The sequence below is a fragment of the Lepisosteus platostomus genome, chromosome 5 (assembly GCF_059453375.1).
Source record: "Lepisosteus platostomus isolate fLepPlt1 chromosome 5, fLepPlt1.hap1, whole genome shotgun sequence".
In the NCBI taxonomy this organism is placed as follows: domain Eukaryota; kingdom Metazoa; phylum Chordata; class Actinopteri; order Semionotiformes; family Lepisosteidae; genus Lepisosteus; species Lepisosteus platostomus.
The window spans coordinates 21,529,056-21,548,809 of record NC_142615.1 but is presented as its reverse complement, the minus strand read 5'-3'; the positions used below and the strand labels follow the sequence as shown (position 1 = coordinate 21,548,809).

General features: G+C 45.4%; 1 non-coding gene across 1 annotated transcript; it reads right to left on the bottom strand.

Annotated features, from left to right (window-relative positions):
- Positions 1–7,809: 7,809 nt before the first annotated feature.
- Positions 7,810–7,892, bottom strand: trnal-uaa (transfer RNA leucine (anticodon UAA)). The gene has a single exon. It is a non-coding gene; the product is annotated as a tRNA-Leu (tRNA).
- Between the last annotated feature and the right edge of the window lie 11,862 nt (positions 7,893–19,754).

Genomic DNA, 19,754 nt, shown 5'->3' with positions numbered 1-19,754 from the left:
ACGTAACAAAGGCTGTGTTTTCATCGATAAACTCGCAGGCTGACACCTCATGATATGGCGTAAATAAGTACCTGAACAATTCATCGGGGTTTCTCACAATGGTGGTCTGTGGTAAATTGTCTCTTTGTCCATACTTGCCCCACAAACTGTTCAAGGCAATTTTTGAAAGCTGTCTTTTGGCCGGATTCTTTTTAATGTTGCCAGGGTCCAGCCGGACACCCTCTTTTTCATAATATTCGCGGATATATTTCTGTTGTTTCTCGACATCTGTACACCACTCTGGAAACCCCGAAGCTTCCTGTTTCCCTTTCAGATGCAGTTTGATGTAGTCGGTAAAAAGATCGTGTGAGGACTTTTCGAAATGCCAAATTTTGTAATTTTTACCCACTCTATACCCCAGATCTAAGGCCATATGTAATTCCGGGGTGCACCAGACACCAGTCAAGGCACGATCTTCATCACTGTGCTCGCAGGGAGTGGTCTGTTTTGTTTCAGCACATGTACGACACAGTGTGAGAAACAGTTTTTTGTCAATTTTGGTTGGAAGAACTGGAAAGTACAAACGTCTGGGTGGGTAAACTTTCACCTTCGCTAAACCGAAATACCGTTTTAAATCTCCAAAGTTGTTATAAATTATTCAGGGGTGCCCCATTGGGTTTTTGTTAGTTTTGTTCACAAATGGGTACAGACTGGTGAAATCAGAGTAATGAATTTTTTCACCGGGTTGTGCGATGTAATGCAAACAAATAGCATTTGTTCTCCCCCCAAAAAGCGAATCGCTCGGTTGCAGAGGCTCTGGTAAGTCTCCATTTTCAACAAGCATGTCTCTGAACTCGTGTTCCCACAAAACACGCATGTTAAAACCTCTCATTTTGAAAAAATTAATTTTCACCACCATCTTTCTGTACAACCAACTAAAAGTAGTGTTTGTCAGCGGATTAAAACCATTTTCACAATAACAAACGCTACAACCGTGAAAAAGCAACCGTTGAACTCAAAGGCTATCTGCACTCCGTCAATTACAGCATAACCATCCAGAAAATATGGGCCAACCTTGAACTCACCAGCCGTGGTTAAGGCGTGTTGGATTTTAACGGGCTCTGTGTGTTCGATATACATAAGCCACTGAATGCTGGGTGTAGAAATTGTTTTTGCTGGTGGTGGTAATTGTCATGGGGTAGCAACGCTATCGTCTCTTCCTGTAAAAACATAAGTCTGAACATGGCCATGCAGACACTAGCGATGGTCACAAACTGACAGGGGTCGATGCACACAATGCAGGCTGCCCCTGAATCAGTCACGCGTGTCTGTCTGGTCATAGTCATGACCTTGTCCCGGAACCTGACACAGCCTTCTCTTAGAACTGCCACATCGATCTGGCAGTAGCGTTTCAGCTCTCTCTGTAAGATAAACACACTTCCCTTGCATTCTTCATACCAAACCAAAAATTCGGCTTTCTCGCTCGGCAGCATGTAGTTAATGCCGTAAAGTTCTGGCGGCGGCATCAGGCCGACATAATTTTGGTTTTCTGAAGAGTTCATCAAGTATGGAAAATGACCCTTACACCCGGGGAACCCCATGGCGGCCGGCAGTTTGCTTAATTTCATAGGCAGAAAGTTTAAAGAATCGATAAATCTGATGTTCAGAGCTTTTACGGTCATACACATTATCTTTCCACCCTGATTAATTAGTTCAACGTCCATCTTTTCAGCTAACAACTGTCTGATCACTAGGTAATTGTCATATCCCTTGCCATTGTGCGATATTAACGTATGGTTTTTGAAACGTCTATCGATAAATTTACACAAAAAATCCTTTAGACAAGTTTCACTATAAAATTCCCAGCTTTGTTTATTGTTAATATGAAGGGCGTGGACGTAATTTGGTATGTGTGTCCCTGTTTCTTGCATGCATTCAAAGTCGAAAAAAATGTACTTGTTTGAAATTTTGGGGTTGTCCAAAGGCAGTATGTAGCACAAATGTGTGTCAGGGGTGTCGATCACGTTGTTACAACGCGAGCACAGTTTCTCTTTACATTTGTGACTTGCGAGGTTACTCACACTGTTCTTGGTGAAAATGTGCTGCGGTGTCTGTGTTTGATTCAGACCGCTAAGAATATTATCAAGCAAAATGTTTTTTATTAACGCTATAAGAAAATGTATCTGTTCTTTATAGCGACGTGTTCACAAACCAAGCTTAACCTTTTGAGGTTTTATTTTTTCGCGATGCGATGTTAAGAACATTTTTCCGTGAAATACATGTGGTGCTTGTAAATTAGAAAAATTTACATGAATATAAAATGTAAACTTTCCCTGGGGTCAATTTTAGCCCCCCTCCCCCACTCTGCATTCCAAAGCCTTTAACTAAACGCCACACCGCTCGTCTCCAAAACAACTCAAATTATCTCTAATGCGTGATTTTAAAACTTTAAGACCAATCCGTTTAAGTATAAAGAACAACACCCCATCATTTGTTGCCTGTTAATACCTTAAAGATTTTTATGCTTGCGATGTGTGGAAATTTATCTCAAACTTTCGAAAAAGCTGTTGCGAATGTTTTATTAAAAATCTTATTACATTATTTTAAAAACTTTAAGACCAACCCCGCGTGTTTAAAATTTCTTTTCTGGGCAAACACATCATTTGTTTGCGTTGTGTGTTAATACTTTTAAAGTTTAAAACTTATAAACTGATATGTGAATACTTTTCACTCTCGATAAAACAATGGGGGGGGGGGGTCTTTTTAAAGCATCACAACCAATTGAAAAATGTCTTGTGTTATGTAGGCTTGGTAACACCATTAGCGCATATTCTCAAACGCGCCGGCCTGACAGGGTCGCAGCGCGTCCCTGGAGCTGTCAGACACCACCCCTTGTTGGGAACTGCGAAGATGGCTTCTTTGTGTGGAGAAACATCGGGGTCCGCTACTCTACAAAGTGAAGAGGTAGGTGGCTAAAATATTTTTTCTGATCGTGGAATTGTTGTATCGGTGCTTAGCGTATGTCATTTTAATACTTGGTCTTCTTTTTAGCAAAACCAGACCCCACCCTCTGCACCCTGTGACAACGGCGGGGATGTGAGTTCAGCTGGGGTACCAGAAGAACTGCTGGGTGCTAGCGATGATACCACGCTACAAATGGTAAATATTAATGAAAAACCTTAGCTCAAAAGTGCGTTAAATGCTCGATATTTTAGGTACAAAGCATGTCTATTTTGTTAAGCCTTCCTTTTCTTTTTCCTTTAATAGAATAAAGAGGATGTGGATGGGTCAATCTTCAGCCTACTGGCACAACTGAATGTTTCGTGTCTATGTGTTTGGCCAAATGTTAATAAAGCTGATGCCCATGTCCCTAATGAGCCCGATGTTATGCCCCAGATTGTGAAAGCAGTAGTTTATTGCATCTTCAAACACTGTTTAAAGGGGGTCCTGGTTGATGACTGCTCGGCCTGTTTGATTGACCATCCCGGGCAGCAAGGTCACACATGCCTGTCTGTCGGCTACACAGATGGGTTTGAAGATGTGACGTTTGCTGCTTTAGAAATTTATAAGTCTCTCAGTTTAGCCTGAAATTTATCGGCTGTTCTGTACACTGCCAGGTGTCTGGGTTCGTACACCATTACAAATGACACTGAGCGGGGCATAAAACAGTTGCTGAAAAATATAATTGAGGACCGCTCCCCATTCGAGCATGTACACACCATACTTAAACAGCTGGATGAAAAATTAGTAGACGTGACTTTTGATGCGTTGCAAAAGAAACACTATTCTTATTTTTACAGACGCAAAAAAAAAGATCTATGTAAAATGTGAATACAGATTTCACTCTGTTTTACAGACCCGGGTGTGCCATCGTCCGAAGAATGAAGTATTTCTAATGTATACGTCTGAATTCTTACTAAGAGTGCTTTACACACTTCTCTCTACAAAGCTTGATATGCAAAACAGAGTCGAATGCTAATGTCCTTAAATTTGTTGAAGAGATAGATGTGTATGTCAAGAACTTGAGTGAAATTATTGCAGATCTGATGTTTTCAGATCAGAAATGGAAGCCTGGGGTGTTCTACAGTGTGTATTCCAAAATACAGCGTGTTTTGCACAGAACCTGTGGTAACACCATCCCGCTGTCTACGCAGGCAAACTTTTTTGCTCTGCTAGATCGGATCGCCCAGTGTGGTTAGCATGGCTTTAGACATGGGGAGCGGAAGGGGGTTATGAATGCTTTTTCAGATGCCTCAAAGTTTCTCAGCAATGTTGGGGTGGTGGTTACGTGTACCGAACTAATTTTCCGCACCAACACTTAATTGTTGAATGCAAACAGGGGCCGGTAACGCGTGTGTGCTACGTTGTTTCAGTGTTTGAAGCACGCACTGTTGAAATAAAGCGGTTCACATTTCACATACTTGCAAACTGGAGTCTGTAACTTGTGTGAAAAGTGCTGCTGCGCTGTTTCTGTGTTTGAAAACCCCCCGTTGAAATAAAGCAGTTCACATTTCACATGGTGTTTGTCCTGTGCGTTCTTTCCGTGAGACTTTACGCTGTGTGTGTGTGTGTGTGTGTGTGTGTGTGTGTGTGTTTACACCCCTGATGCTTTTGAGACACAGCTTATGCAGCGTATAAGCAGCCTGGCCAGACAACCACTCGGCCACCCGGCCGCGGCTGGCGCTGCTCACACCCGGGGATCTCGCGGCCCTCACCAGACTCCCAGACACGAAAACTACCCGATTTCCTAGGGTTATAATAGAGCGCACTCAACCCCGCGGCAGACATGGTCCCCTTCCAAACCAATACACACTTTCACACACAAGCGAGGGATGCGCCGCCTTGGGGCTTTGGGACCCTAAGGCTCCGGACCGACCGGCCAGGGGGAGGCGGGAGTTCCGACCCTTAACGACACACCATTGGCTCCTGAGGGGGCGGGACATGCACAAATAACAACACGCCATTGGCTGGCAAGGGGGCGGGACAGCCAAACACCGCTGACGCCCATTGGCTGGAAAAGGGGGGCGTGGTACCTGTCAAAAGTTTGACGAAAGGTGTCGCTTTATACTACTCGTAACAATGCTTGTCAAATTCTCAAACAAATCTGCGTTGTATTTCTAATCTCTTTTAGCAGAGGACGCAACAAGAGTATAAATGATATCTCCCGCCAGCCATTCAAAGATACTTTTCCATGGGTAAATATGGATTTCTGGGGAGTTGCGGTGTTGATCACTATTGGACTTCCCCGGTCTCAAGTGTTGTTGTTGGACACGGGCAAAAGACTCGCATTTTCTGCAAATATAAAGAGGGTTAAGGTTTCAGCTTTAGCGGAGACAGTGTTTACATTGACAATAATAAGAAGATTGTCCCTGGGTGGGTTTGAACCACCAACCTTTCAGTTAACAACCAAACGTGCTCACCGATTGCGCCACAGAGACTGATGAGAGAGGCTTTTCTCCATTCGCACCTTTCTGGTCAAAAATTAAACATTAGCTCTGATAGGCAAAAATTAAATTTCATTTTTCACAAGCTGTATGAATTTCTTGAAAAACAAGTTGTTGCAGAAAGGAAATGCATTCATGCATTAAACTAAATCAAGCCCTATGCGGTTGTCCAAGATGGTTGTTTCTGCACAGAAAGACAGGAAGAAAGGCACAGCTGGGATGTGGAGCCAGGATCCCCAGTTAACGAGACAGATACTTAAACCGATTCAGCTACAGTGCCGGCAGAATTCTCCTCTTTTACAGCCGCTTGGACACACCGCTCTGAGCCATTTGCATTCACTAAGCCCTGAGTCTGACGGCTGAGCAAGCTGTCTCCTTTACACGGAACAGGAGCCCTGACCGTAAAAGAAACGAAGAGAAATGGCTTTTATTGGGCACTTTTCATGTCCAATGCGCTTGACATCTCCCAAGGGCAACAGAGTTCATTTACGACACTTTTTCTTTCTTTCTTCTTTCTGTACTCTTTGATGAAACAAAATTCTTATAGGCTTCAGTTTGGAAAAGTGCGCTCTTTAGAAGTTACCGAAACCGCTAATGGTTACATAACACTTAATGAAAAAGCAACGTTCGGGTTTGAAAAAGAATATTACTTGCTATGAATACAAACACTGTTACAGGAGGCGTGTTAGGGATATTTTAGCTTAGATCATCAATTCATCTTACATTTCTTCTCCATCTATATCAACAGCGTAATCGCTACTGAGCGCTAAAGGCAGGTCCTGGCAATACAATCTTCTTTAGAAAACATTTTTAAAACTATTTCCACTACCATCCGTAAAGTAAAAGATTCCGATTGCACGCAACTAATAAATTATCTTTTCCAGGGACGTTGTAGCTAGATGCAAATTACAATTGAAAATATATCAGCTTTAACATTTTCTTTCAAATCCACAGGACGATCAGCATGAGCCATCAAAGAGCCTGTAACGGCAAAAAGGTTAAAAGTGCACAAGTGATCTGTCTTTGGTCAAAGGAATTGCTGGAGCAGTAGGACGCAGAGCAATATCTAGCAGCTGTAGATGATGTTCGGGGAAGAGATAATTCTGTTTTCAGCACAGGGAGTGAGAATGAGCTCAGTCCGGCTCCCAGCAGAATCCATTCTGGTTTGGTTACTGTCAGACTGTGTGTCTGAGGCTCTTTGGATCGCAACGTGAAAAAAAAAGAACAAAAAACATTTGCTCACATCTTGTGATTTCCACGAGAGGAAGAGAAGATATCACTTTAAAAAAAATCAGAACTGAAGATTTGGATCCGGGACCTCATACTTGTCAAATGATTAAAATAATAATTATGAAAATATCAGGTTGTGTTTCTGCAACATATCCTGCACAGTATGCCATTTTTTTCTAAAAATACAGTAGATTGTACTTAATAAAAATGTACAATTCACCACTGGTATAAACAGATGTGTGCTGTGTTTGCCTTTGTAAGCATTTGTTAAAAAAATAAGTTCACAATATGATAAAAAACACAAAAAGCACAAACGTAATAATATAATGATACAAAATCAATACTAAATCATAAAGCCAATTAAGTACCTATCCTTTGAAAACAGTGACATTTGTATCTACTTTTGAATTACAAATCAGACAGCGTAGTCCCTTAATTCAAAGATAAGATATTTGCCAAAACAAGACAACCAGATGTTAGCTGAATTCGGAACAAGAGCCTCTGCTTCATTGTTTATTGAGCTTTTGATCAACGTCTGAGTGAAAAAGATTTGCTATTTTAACTATTTGATTAAAGTTCACAAAAGCACCTTTCTTCAAGCTGGAGTCGAAACAGCGACTTAAGGATTCCAAACTGTTTCTAATACAATCAGCCACGCTACCAACTGAGCTATCGAAGGGATTTAAAGTGCTCTTCTCTGGCACATATTGCCCAATGTAGTGAAATATTCCGGGTACTTAAATTCCAGTTCGACATCAAGTTTCCAACTCGTTTCCTTAGTCTTGTTTACCTTGAATTTAAGCCACAAACCAGGATTCTACTGTATAATCTTCCGGGGATGTTACAAAATGTTTGATGGGGCATCCATCATTATAGGTGGAAATCCACTCCTTTTTTTTTCTCGAGGCATCATATTAAACATTTCATTTGGATCGAGAAGAGGATCACCATGAGAGACAGAACAAACTGTTTGATTCCGTCTTTATTGGGAACTGAATCACAGCTAATGCATGTAAAGCCTTCAGTATGCGATAGTGAGAGCTCAGTTATGCCAGGGAGTGGGAGTGAAGAGAACTGAACTGAAATTTATTAAATTCATATTTAAATAGAGTGTAAATCATCAAAGTGTTCTGTCACTTAAAACTTATTACAACACTACCAGGAGTGGGGATTGAACCCACGTGGACATTTGTCCATTGGATCTTAAGTCCAACGCCTTAACCACTCGGCCATCCTGGTCTACAGCAATATGCTCTTCAGTTGTTTAACATTTAAATATGATTCAACAATTAAAAAAAATTAAACCACGAAACCTCTTAGAGTTGCGAGAATACTTCCTTTGTGTATAAAATACATTGTGAATGCTTTCTCAGCCTTTACTTTTTCGTTTTTATGACATTTTTTTGACCGAGCACGAATATTCTTTTGTCCATATCTTCCCAAAGGAAGCACAGAACGCCGTCAAACCAAATGCATTTTAAAGACCAAGACTTGTGGATATTTCCACAGCATCTACATCAAACTATCAGTGGGCTAATTATCTTTTTTTAAACCTCCGGTTTTTCATCGATGCATAATTACGCACTTACTGGAACCTGGAGGACTGCTGTGTACAGACGTTCACAACGCAAGAAATACTGTTCAATACGGCTTCGTGCGAATAAGCCGTATATGACCATAGGAAGCAGAACAGTGCAGTCTCCAATTACCCAGACTGTAAGCACAGGAATAAAGCTTTGTTTGATTTCTGAAACCCTTCCTTTACGCCCTGTTTTCATTCAGGTAAGGGTCAACTATATTGACAATACTACTGACAGCAGGAAGATTAAAATATTCTTTACTCAGCAGCTCATTAAAAACAGCTCCCATGATGTTCAAACCGATATTTTACACAGAACACTGACACAGCTTTGCGTTCTGAATCTCTTTTTCTCGTGCTTTTATTTAATATGGCACAATGCACTGGGATAGGGATATTCTGTTCACAAACCAATAGCATTTAAATCACAGCACCCACAATGCTGCAAGTAAGTGTTTTGCACACTAAGCAGGTCTTCTGACTTTTTCCAGCTTTGTTTTGGGTTGTGGAACCTTTATTTTTTATGATTTTCTGAAGATAACACTACAGGTATACACTGGGATAGGTGGGTCTTTTTCATGGCTCAATAGTAATTCAAATACAACAGCCACACTGCTGAAACCATATGTTTTACACACCAGACAGGGCCCCTAACCTCATACAACCTTGCTGTGGCTGTGGCCTCTTTCTTTATTTTTTTATGATTTTCTGAAAGTAACACTACAGGTAATACACTGGGACAGGTGGGTCTTCTTCATGGCTCAATAGTGTAGTGGTTTGATGGGTTTACTGAGACAATTATTAATTGTAACAGTAATCACGAGGTTGTTCGTTGTAGCTTTTAGAAAATAAATCGTCAGAACAACTAACAACGCACACACACGGGTTCAATACACGAGATACATTTATTAATATAAATTGTGCACCAAAGATATACTAGTCTGCCTGGATACGAGTGGCAGACCTTGCTGTGAGGGTTATCAATATACAAGGTATATAATCTCGAAGAGATGCAAACACAAAGAGATACACAACAGAGAATATATGTCAATATATATCGTTCGGTTACCAAATCGCTAACCAGTGTTATTACCCACTGTTACTCTAAACTCGGAAGTAAATACATTACTCATGAATTAAATTGATAACAACTTGTGTTGAGGTACAATTGAATTCTCGAGACGCAACGTAGAATATGGGGTTTACTTATCCACTGTGTATGGATTTGGAATCTCCTGGCACGAACACCAAACCAGCTGACAGGCTCTGTTGCAGCCTCTGTTGCAGCGGTTGGCCAATGGGCATTGTGTCGGCGTCCTCTAGCTACCGGCCAACCAGTCAAGGTGCAGCTCAGAGTAGGACGGGCGGAGGAATCTGACTGCGGCGCACAGGGCAGTCGTTGCTCCGAGGGGATCTACCAGGAGTCCGGCTGGCTAGTAGAAAGTCTCTATGCAAAGAGTGTGACCGTGAGTCTTCACAAGTCACTCTTTTGCCTGGGAAGAAGCTGGTTCGTTCCCGGTCCAGCGCTGCTTCTGAATAAGCTATTCAGGTTGTCGACGAGGGGTCCAACTGTAGGCTGCCGTTGATCAAGTGGAGCATTCACGTTGGTAGAATTCTGAGTACGTACGGGATCCTCGGCCTCGCGCTTAGAACAAAGTCCAAGTCCTTTTGCAGACAACAGCAGTTGTCACGTGATTGTCTCTGAGGATGCACGAAAATGGCCAAGGAGAGCCCCGATCTGAGCTTGCGCTCCCTTTTTGACCAAGACCCAGATGTGTGCTGATTGGTTGAGAGTTTGGCGGGCATTGGAGACCCACGTGGTATTACCACGCCCTGCCAGTCCCTGATTGGTTGGTCAAGATGAGATATAAGTCACTTACTCTTGACACTTAGGAATGCAGTCCAGATGTCCATTCGGCACTCTCTAGACTGATAGGCACCAATGGATGACCATTGATCATGATAGCCAGGCTTAGCTAAGTGCATCCCCGTCTGGGAGCTTGTTCCTTATCAAAAGAAAACATCTTAAATCAGCCTGCATGAATACTTTCTCTGTGGCTGCACCACAGAGATGGAGGGTGAGATGGGGCCTCCTTTAGGACAGCATACCAACGCCTAATTCTGTCTTATTAACAAGCATTGCCGCTACATATCCCCCCTTTTTGAAGGTCACGAGGTCCTGAGGCGTTGTTGCCTTCAAAACAAAAACAGAGTTAAGTGATGTCTGTTGTACCACGGTGGATTCTACCACCCAATATTCACATTACCTCTCGAGAATTTGTACAGGAAATAGTGTTGGAAAGAACATTGCGTATACCTGCTCTCAGTTATAAGGTACATAGAAATGAGGCATCGGGCATCATCAATAGCCCTAGACCTTAAACTTCCGGCAGTTCACTATCAGTATCGGATAGCTCTGCAGCAGGCAGACGTTTGGGAGTGGTTACCTGATTTCGGTGATACACCATTGCTCCCTTTGTCTCATTCAAACTACCCCGCAAGGCTTTGATACAAGAGAACAGCATCCAACGCATTACCCCAGCCATGATCCAGCTACCCAGCAGCAGTGTCAAGATGACCACGTTTACTGTTCCCAGCGCCCCAGAGGATCCACAACGACCGTACTTGGGACCTACCAGCGTAGTTTTTAAGTTTGTGTCGTTGAGAACAAATTCAAGTAACTGTACACCCTCAAGGCTTACTGTCTCTTGGATTCTCTCATCCAAGTCAACGCTGTGTCCTCTGAAAGCGTCCTCAATCTCGAGTTCCGTTTCATACAGTTCTGACTCCAGGTGATATAGTGCTAAATCGTTGAGATGCACTATAGCTCCTTCAGAAACTTGTAGAAAAACTGTTTGGTTGGGTAGCTGCACTTCGGTAGCTATGTCATGTCTGTCATAGGTTCTTGTAACAGTTAACTGTGGTGTGCTGACCAGCCATATCTTTCCCACCTGCTCAACCTGGGGTTCATTAACCTCACTTTTGCTCGTCACTGTGGCTTTACACTTTTCAGTGGCAGCCCCCTTTCTGATACCACACAACCTCTGAGTTGTGTCCCTAAGGAATGGCTTACTTGGGCATACCCAGTGGATATCCTTGGTTGACATACACAGTTCCAGGTTTGGAACAAGGTACAAATTTGGATCATCCTCCTGGTAAGCTACGAGCGATGGGGTGGTCAACTTCACATGCATGTCCCCCCTCCAGAAGCCAACGTTCGATATAGACTTGAGTCTATAGATATCCTTGCTACTCACGATGGGAAGGTTCAACAGGAAACCTATTTCCTTGGCTTCGGGGTTGACATGTATGGGAATGGCACTGCCTAGACTGTATGCAAGATGTACTTGCACTGGCTGCACCATCTCAGAAGTGGTGATCCTCAGTACTTCTTCTACCAAGGACAGTGGAACCAAGTAGGTTGGAATCTGTCCCATGGCTAGGCTAGTTACCATGGCACTAAGCTCCCTAAGCAAATCCTGCATCAGCATTCTGACCTGTTGCACGTAAGCATAATCCCACTGTAACACGTCGACAATCCTGCCCACGGTGTGGAGGGTGTTATTTAACACTGCTGCATGAAGGTTTACTGCTAATATTGTGCCCTGTAAGGTTTTCCCTAGGCTTTCCAGCCGCTGCTTCTGTTGATACAGTCTTTCACTACCCTCTGGCATTTCTGACACCTGCCTTCTTGGGGCAGTCAGGGTGAGAGTGCCGGTAACAAACAAACCTATCAAAAAGAGCAAATGCACAACAGTGGCGGCAGCAATCAGTCCTCCCAAAAGTTTTTAAGGGTGGCTGATCCCAGTCATCTCCTTCTGAGTGACTGTCGCCTTTCTAAGCTGGCGCAGCGTGTACATGGTGTCTTTCTCAGTATGCCATGTGGCATCCTGGGCACCAACATCCTGGAAATCTGGGGAGATCTGACGCAGCTGCTGATGCTGCTCCTCCATTTCCAGGGCATCTGCTTTTTTGATTTGTTCATGCCTGTGCTCTAGGAACGTTGCAGGGGGCGGTGCAGCGGTGGAGCATGCCTGACCCTCGGCTGAGTGGTCATCTGGAGCACCTGAGTGATCTGGGATTGTTACCCCATTCTCACTGTTCAGGTCCACCCTGCACCCCTCCTGATTGAGGAATCCCTCTATCGGCATGTTTACAATCGTTCGCTGGGCGTGGGTGTAGGACACCTGCTCACTCCCCCCTTCCCTCGCTAGGGGTTCAGGGAGCTGCCCCAGCACTGGGATAGCTAGTTCACTGTCTTTGAACTCGCTATCACCCACCAGGCCCATGTCAGTGCAGGCGGGGATTCTGACACCCCTCTTTGCGATGTCCTGCGCTGGCAGGCGGGTGGCTTGAGCATCCAGCTCCAGTATGGCTGAACCACTGTTGGTGAGACTCAGACTGACAGACTGAGCTGGTGGCTGTAAGAAAACCGGCTCGGCTTTCATTCCCTGTCCCTTCTTGGGGACTGGATGTGTTGGAAACCCTGCCGTTGAGGCAGGAACAATCAGGTCGGTCTCTCTCACTACCTGGTAGTTGTGAGAAATAATGTTACCTGACTGCAGGTTCCCTGGATCACAGCAGAGGGAATCGGCATCCACAGCGGTAAGCTACAGCGCAGTAGTCCCAGTGTCCAGCTGGACCTCCTGTCTAACCTGTGAATGTTGCACCAGGGGCACCTGGCGGTGGCCCTGTGACAGCTGCTCAAGCAGATCCTCACTAATAGAGGACCTCTCAGGGCTAAGGGTGAGGGCTACATCACCAACCTGCTCTCTTGCCATCTGGATCCCTTCCACCCCTGCGGGGTGGTGGTCCTGACCCCTCTTGGGTGCCAGGGTGCACAGGGAAAGCTCCTTTTCATCACCAAGTGGGGAGATCCGCTCCTCTTTAGGGATGTGAATGGGGTTTGCTTTACCTGGTGGATCAGGCGGCTGCTCGGAGCACCGCTCCTGTGGCATGGAGGCTGTTGGGACCTTGGCCAGGGCACGACTTCCCTGTAGTTTTGGAAAGCAAGAAGAGACATTTATTTCTCGTCCAGAGGAACCAGGAGGAACCTCCAACTCAGCTATAGTGTTCAGTGGGCACTGTGTGATCACAGCATAACCACTGAACCCCCCTTTTTGCTGTGCGACAGGCTTAGGGTTTTTGACCTGAGCCCACAATTTTCCACGCTGGCAGTCCACCAGAGGCTCCAGCCTGTCAAGCAGGTCTTGGCCAATGAGTAGTGGCTCTGTTTTAAACCTAGAGTTATAAACAGGATGCACCACGTTCATTGGCCCGAACCTAAGTGCCACCCACACTCGGTGTGTGATCCTGGCATGATCCTGGGTATAGCTGGAAATATCTGTCTTACATGGTTCTACCTTAAGTCTGATGCCTTTTCCTTTTGCTACTCGTTTGAGCTCGCTGAGTAGATCGGCTGACATCAAACTAATTTCAGCCCCAGTGTCAATCAGTGCTTCTCTATCTAAGACGTTTTCAAGAGAAACCTTGATATAAATACGCCTTGCTTTGCCTTTCTGGCTGAGATTCCTTAAGAATTGTTGGAAGCCTGTCTTTTCTTTGACTTCAGGGGCGGGGTCAGCGCCCAACTCAGAGTCACAGCCTTCTTCCAGGCAGGAACCCTCCCACCCAATCAGATAGACTGAGGGAGGGGTTTGGGACGGATCCCCGCCTCCTCCAGTGAGAAGGGGCGTGGTCCCCCTCAGCTTATTCACGCTTCCAGCATTCGGTGCGGAAGGTTTACCCTGTCCTGATCTCTCAAGCAGGGTGTAACGAACAGTTCTTTCCGGACCCTATGCGGACGACACAGTCCGACGGAGTGGGGAAACACTAGGGAAACGTCATGCAGGAATACGGGGCTGAAGACAGGGGGGCGTGTCCAAGGTGCGCTGGTGCACGGGGAAGGTGTGGCCGAGGCGAACAATCCGAGAGAGTAGTCCTTTGGGAATATCCAAAACACAAGGGTAAGTCCAAAACCAGAAGATCCATCAGAAGAAGGAATTAAAAGCCACGAAGGCCGGGTCGGAACCGGCGGACGGGGAACAGGAACAGGAACGGGAACGGGAACGGAGGTTAAAACCTTAACGGGACCAGGCGCTTCCAGGTCCCGGACTCGCACGATATGGAAATCAGATGCAGAGACCGGATGAGCGTCAGCGCCTGGCTTTTAAGGTGGGCTGGGAATGGGAAACAGGTGCAGAGAATAAAGTCTTAAGTGAAAGGGCTGGAGCACCCTTAAGGAGGGGGGACTAATATCATGACACAGGGCTTGTTCAAGCCGGGCCAGGCGGGCTGCAGTCGACTCCCTTCGTCCAGCCTTATGATAGGCTCTGCCTGAGCCCTTGCCTTCCCCGTAGCGCTCACAGCGGCTCTGACGCTTAGTGCGGTCCTGCCTGCCTATTTTGCGCCGGGGCTTAGCGGGCTCAGGAACCTCAGCTCCCTCAAGCTGAGGCGAGTCGTCAACCCTGCTGGCTTTAGTGGTGAACACGGCCGTTTTAGCAGGTTTTCGCTCTGAGGAAGCAGAGACTTCAGCTCCCCAGGCTTTTTGAGTGTGTGCATCACAATCATTTTCCTGACTGAGGGATGCAGATTAGCAATGAATAAACCTTTGAAATTCACGTTCTCTTCGCAACCCTCTTCATTCCGCCCTGCAAAATAAGTGCGCCTAAGCCTCTCATAGTAGTCGCGAGGGGCTTCAGCTTTTTCGTGCTTAATATGGTGCGCAGCGGCCACGGCAGATATGGGATCGATAAAAGCCGAAAATTCTCCGATCATTGCCTGACACAGCTCCTCAAAGCTATTACAGACCTCCGGTCCTTGTCTAGACATCCACTCGTGGACCGCTCGGCTGGTAGTTTTCCTTACTAACATAGCCTTTTCCTGTTCGGACGCTTCGGGCATAAACTGCAAAGTATATCTCAGCTCATCGATGTAGGTTTCCACATTATTCCCTGACACTGACAGGTCGAACCTTTCTACATCTTTGGCTAACTGCCTCAGGGAGTGGAGGTTAATTTTTACGGTTTCTCCGCGGGCAGGAGGACGGCCGTGATCAGGAGCAGGGGGTCTATGCCTGAATTGAATCGCCCTTGCGTCCCGCGCAGGACTTGGCGATCTCCCCCATGCCGATCCGACCACAGACCCTGGCCGGGAGAAACCTCCTCCCGGCGCGCTGGGTGAGCGCTCCGGGCTGCTAGGTGGGCTGGCATGCAAGTGGGATCTAGCCTGTTTTGCTTCCAGTACGGCAGCATCTAACTCCTTTTGCCTTTCCTGGCTGAGCTCATTTAAACTCTCAATTTCTTTTTCTTTCAAGGTCGCTTCCAGGTCTCTCCTAGCTACCTCAGCCGCAGTTTCTCTAGCAGACAGGTCATCTAATTTACCTAAAACTTCCCTGAGTCTGTCTTCACTTTCCTCATTTTTCACTCTCTTTTCTCTGATTATATCCAACAACTCAACTCGCTCCGCCTTATATCTTTCTAGCTTTCCCTGAAGCTTTTGAAACTTTGTCAGCTCGGACAAAGACAGTTCCAGCTGTTTAGCTAGATTTAAGGCGAAACTCGATAGGACCTGAACTGCATTCACAGACTCTCCTGTGTTAAGCTGGTTCGCTACCTTAGTTACTAGATTTACTTGCAGCTTCTCAATATCATCAAAGTTCAAATTTTCGATACCGCTCCAGCAAATAGGATTGTCGTCGCTAGAAATAGTATTTATAAGCGACTCCACTTCAGACATTTTAGCAGCCATTGTCATTACGTCAGAAAAACTTTAAGAGTATTACTTTTTTTCCTTTTTACCAAAATACAGTACGGAATCTAAACACCCGAGCAGATGGATTTCCAATCAGCACACGTTACACTAAATGCTAGAAAACAGGGGGATTTCTTTAGGCAGTTATCAGCACACCCGGTATTCACGTATAGAAGCCGTGGTGCTGTGCTGAACTTGAACTCACAGCAACATCAGTTATTCTGTGCGATTGATTCTCATTTCATTCTAAACTCGCCCGCACAGGGACGCCATTAAATGTAGTGGTTTGATGGGTTTACTGAGACAATTATTAATTGTAACAGTAATCACGAGGTTGTTCGTTGTAGCTTTTAGAAAATCAATTGTCAGAACAACTAACAACGCACACACACGGGTTCAATACACGAGATACATTTATTAATATAAATTGTGCACCAAAGATATACTAGTCTGCATGGATACGAGCGGCAGACCTTACTGTGAGGGTTATCAATATACAAGGTATATAATCTCGAAGAGATGCAAACACAAAGAGATACACAACAGAGAATATATGTCAATATATATCGTTTGGTTATCAAATTGCTAATCAGTGTTATTACCCACTGTTACTCTAAACTCGGAAGTAAATACATTACTCATGAATTAAATTGATAACAACTTGTGTTGAGGTACAATTGAATTCTCGGGACTCTCCCGGCACGAACACCAAACCAGCTGACAGGCTCTGTTGCAGCCTCTGTTGCAGCGGTTGTCCAATGGGCATTGTGTCGGCGTTCTCTGGCTACCGGCCAACCAGTCAACGTGCAGCTCGGAGTAGGACGGGCTGAGAAATCTGACTGCGGCGCGCAGGGCAGTCGTTGCTCCGAGGGGATCTACCAGGAGTCCGGCTGGCTAGTAGAAAGTCTCTATGCACAGAGTGTGACCGCGAGTCCTCACAAGTCACTCTTTTGCCTGGGAAGAAGCTGGTTCGTTCCCGGTCCAGCGCTGCTTCTGAATAAGCTATTCAGGTTGTCGACGAGGGTCCAACTGTAGGCTGCCATTGATCAAGCGGAGCATTCACGTTGGTAGAATTCTGAGTACGTACGGGATCTTCGGCCTCGCGCTTAGAACAAAGTCCAAGTCCTTTTGCAGACAACAGCAGTTGTCACGTGATTGTCTCTGAGGATGCGCGAAAATGGCCAAGGAGAGCCCCGATCTGAGCTTGCGCTCCCTTTTTGACCAAGACCCAGATGTGTGCTGACTGGTTGAGAGTTTGGCGGACATTGGAGACCCAAATGGTATTACCACGCCCTGCCAGTCCCTGATTGGTTGGTCAAGATGAGATATAAGTCACTTACTCTTGACACTTAGGAATGCAGTCCAGATGTCCATTCGGCACTCTCTAGACTGATAGGCACCAATGGATGACCATTGATCATGATAGCCAGGCTTAGCTAAGTGCATCCCCGTCTGGGAGCTTGTTCCTTATCAAAAGAAAACATCTTAAATCAGCCTGCATGAATACTTTCTCTGTGGCTGCACCACAGAGATGGAGGGTGAGATGGGGCCTCCTTTAGGACAGCATACCAACGTTTAATTCTGTCTTATTAACAAGCATTGCCGCTACAATAGCAATTCAAATACAACAGCCACACTGCTGAAACCATATGTTTTACACACCAGACAGGCCCCCTAACCTCATACAACCTTGCTGTGGCTGTGACCCCTTTCTTTATTTTTTTATGATTTTCTGAAGGTAACACTACAGGTAATACATTGGGATAGGTGGGTCTTCTTCATGGCTCAATAGCAATTCAAATACAACAGCCACACTGCTAAAGCCATATGTTTTACACACCAGACAGGCCTCCTAACCTTATACAACCTTGCTGTGGATGCGGCCCCTTTATTTATTTTGTAATGATTTTTTCAATATGGCACCATTAGACAGCCGGTACATGGGGATAGGGGGGTGTTATTCACGAGTCAATAGCTCTTCAAGCACAACAGCCACAGTGCTGCAACCAGGTGTTTTACACACCAGACAGGCCCCCTAACCTTATACAATCTTGCTGTGGCTGTGTCCCTTTTCTTTATTTTTTTATGATGTTTTCAATACGGCACCATTAGACAGGCTGTACATGGTGATAGGAGGGTGCTATTCACGAGTCAATAGCTCTTCAAGCACAACAGCCACAGTGCTGCAACCAGGTGTTTTACACATCAGACAGCTCCCCTAACCTTATACAACCTTGCTTTGAGTTGTGGAACATTTCTTTATTTTTAATGATTTTTTTACTGTAATCAAGTGTTGTGCTCATTAATAATAATAATAATTGCTTACACTTATATAGCGCTTTTCTGGACACTCCACTCAAAGCACTTTACAGGTAATGGGGACTCCCCTCCACCACCACCAATGTGCAGCATCCACCTGGATGATGCGACGGCAGCCATAGTGCGCCAGAACACTCACCACTATCAGTGAGGAGTAGAGAAGAGAAATGTAGCCAATTCAAAGAAGGGGATTATTAGGAGGCCATGATTGATAAGGGCCAATGGGGAAATTTGGCCAGGACGCAGGGGTTACACATCTCCTCTTTTCAAGAAACGCCACGGGATTTGTAATGACCACAGAGAGTCAGGACCTCAGTTTTACATCTCATTCGAAGGAAGGCGCCTGTTTACAGTATAGTGTCCCCGTCACTATACTGGGGCATTAGGACCCACATGGACCGCAGGGTGAGCGCCCCCTGCTGGCCCCACTAGCACCTCTTCCCCCAGGAACCTTAGTTTTTCCCAGGAGGTCTACTATCCAGGTACTGACCAGGCTCACACCTGCTTAGCTTCAGTGGGTTGCCAGTTGTGAGTTGCAGGGTGATATGGCTGCTGGCCATAATCAGCAGCCTTCAGTACTGAAGCAGGTGTGAGCCTGGTCAGTACCTGGATGGGAGACCTCCTGGGAAAAACTAAGGTTGCTGCTGGAAGAGGTGCTAGTGGGGCCAGCACCACCATTAGGCAGGCCTCCTGACCTTTCAAAGTCATGCTTTGTTGTGTGAAACTTTAATTATCTTTTTAGGATTTTTTGAACATGGCAACTTCCACCGAGATGGGTGGGGGGTGTTGGGGTGCTCTTCAATAGCTTTTTCATCTATACACACAAACGGATGTAAACAAGACACACAGAACCTGTCACGCATTGGCTGACTGCTGAGGATAGGGATCCAATGCGGTGCCCTTGGTAGGGTTGGCGCGAGACGCAGACGTAGTCGGAGTAAACAGGCAGGGGTCCGAGTCCGGGAAGGCGTATGTCGAAGAAAACTCTTCACTCAGGCTGGGAGATTGTCAACAGAGATCTTTAATACAATCAGCTGAAGGGGAGCATATCACAGAGAAAGGGTTTCCCCTAGCACTCAAGACATGTTCATTGGACTGAAGTTATACTTTCCTTTTTTATACAGTAAAAGTAGGCAATACTTTAACATGTAATAGGTTTATTCCATGCTGAAAAAAAGAAGAAAGAGAACACAACGTTTCGGCCGTGGAGCCTTCTTCAGGTGTGAGAGAGACAGGGCAGTAGGCAAAGGTAAAGTAGCGGGAGAACAAAGGTTGGGAGGGAGGAGGAGTGAGAGGCGGGAGCAGGGGACAGAAAGAGAGGCCAATCAAGAGGTGTGAAGTCAGAATGGGTGCAGAGAGGTGTGAAATGAAACTTCCAATGAATGGAGAAAATTTAAAAGAAGGGAGAATGTGTGATCCTAACTGCAGAATAATTTTAGTTTCGGTGGTCT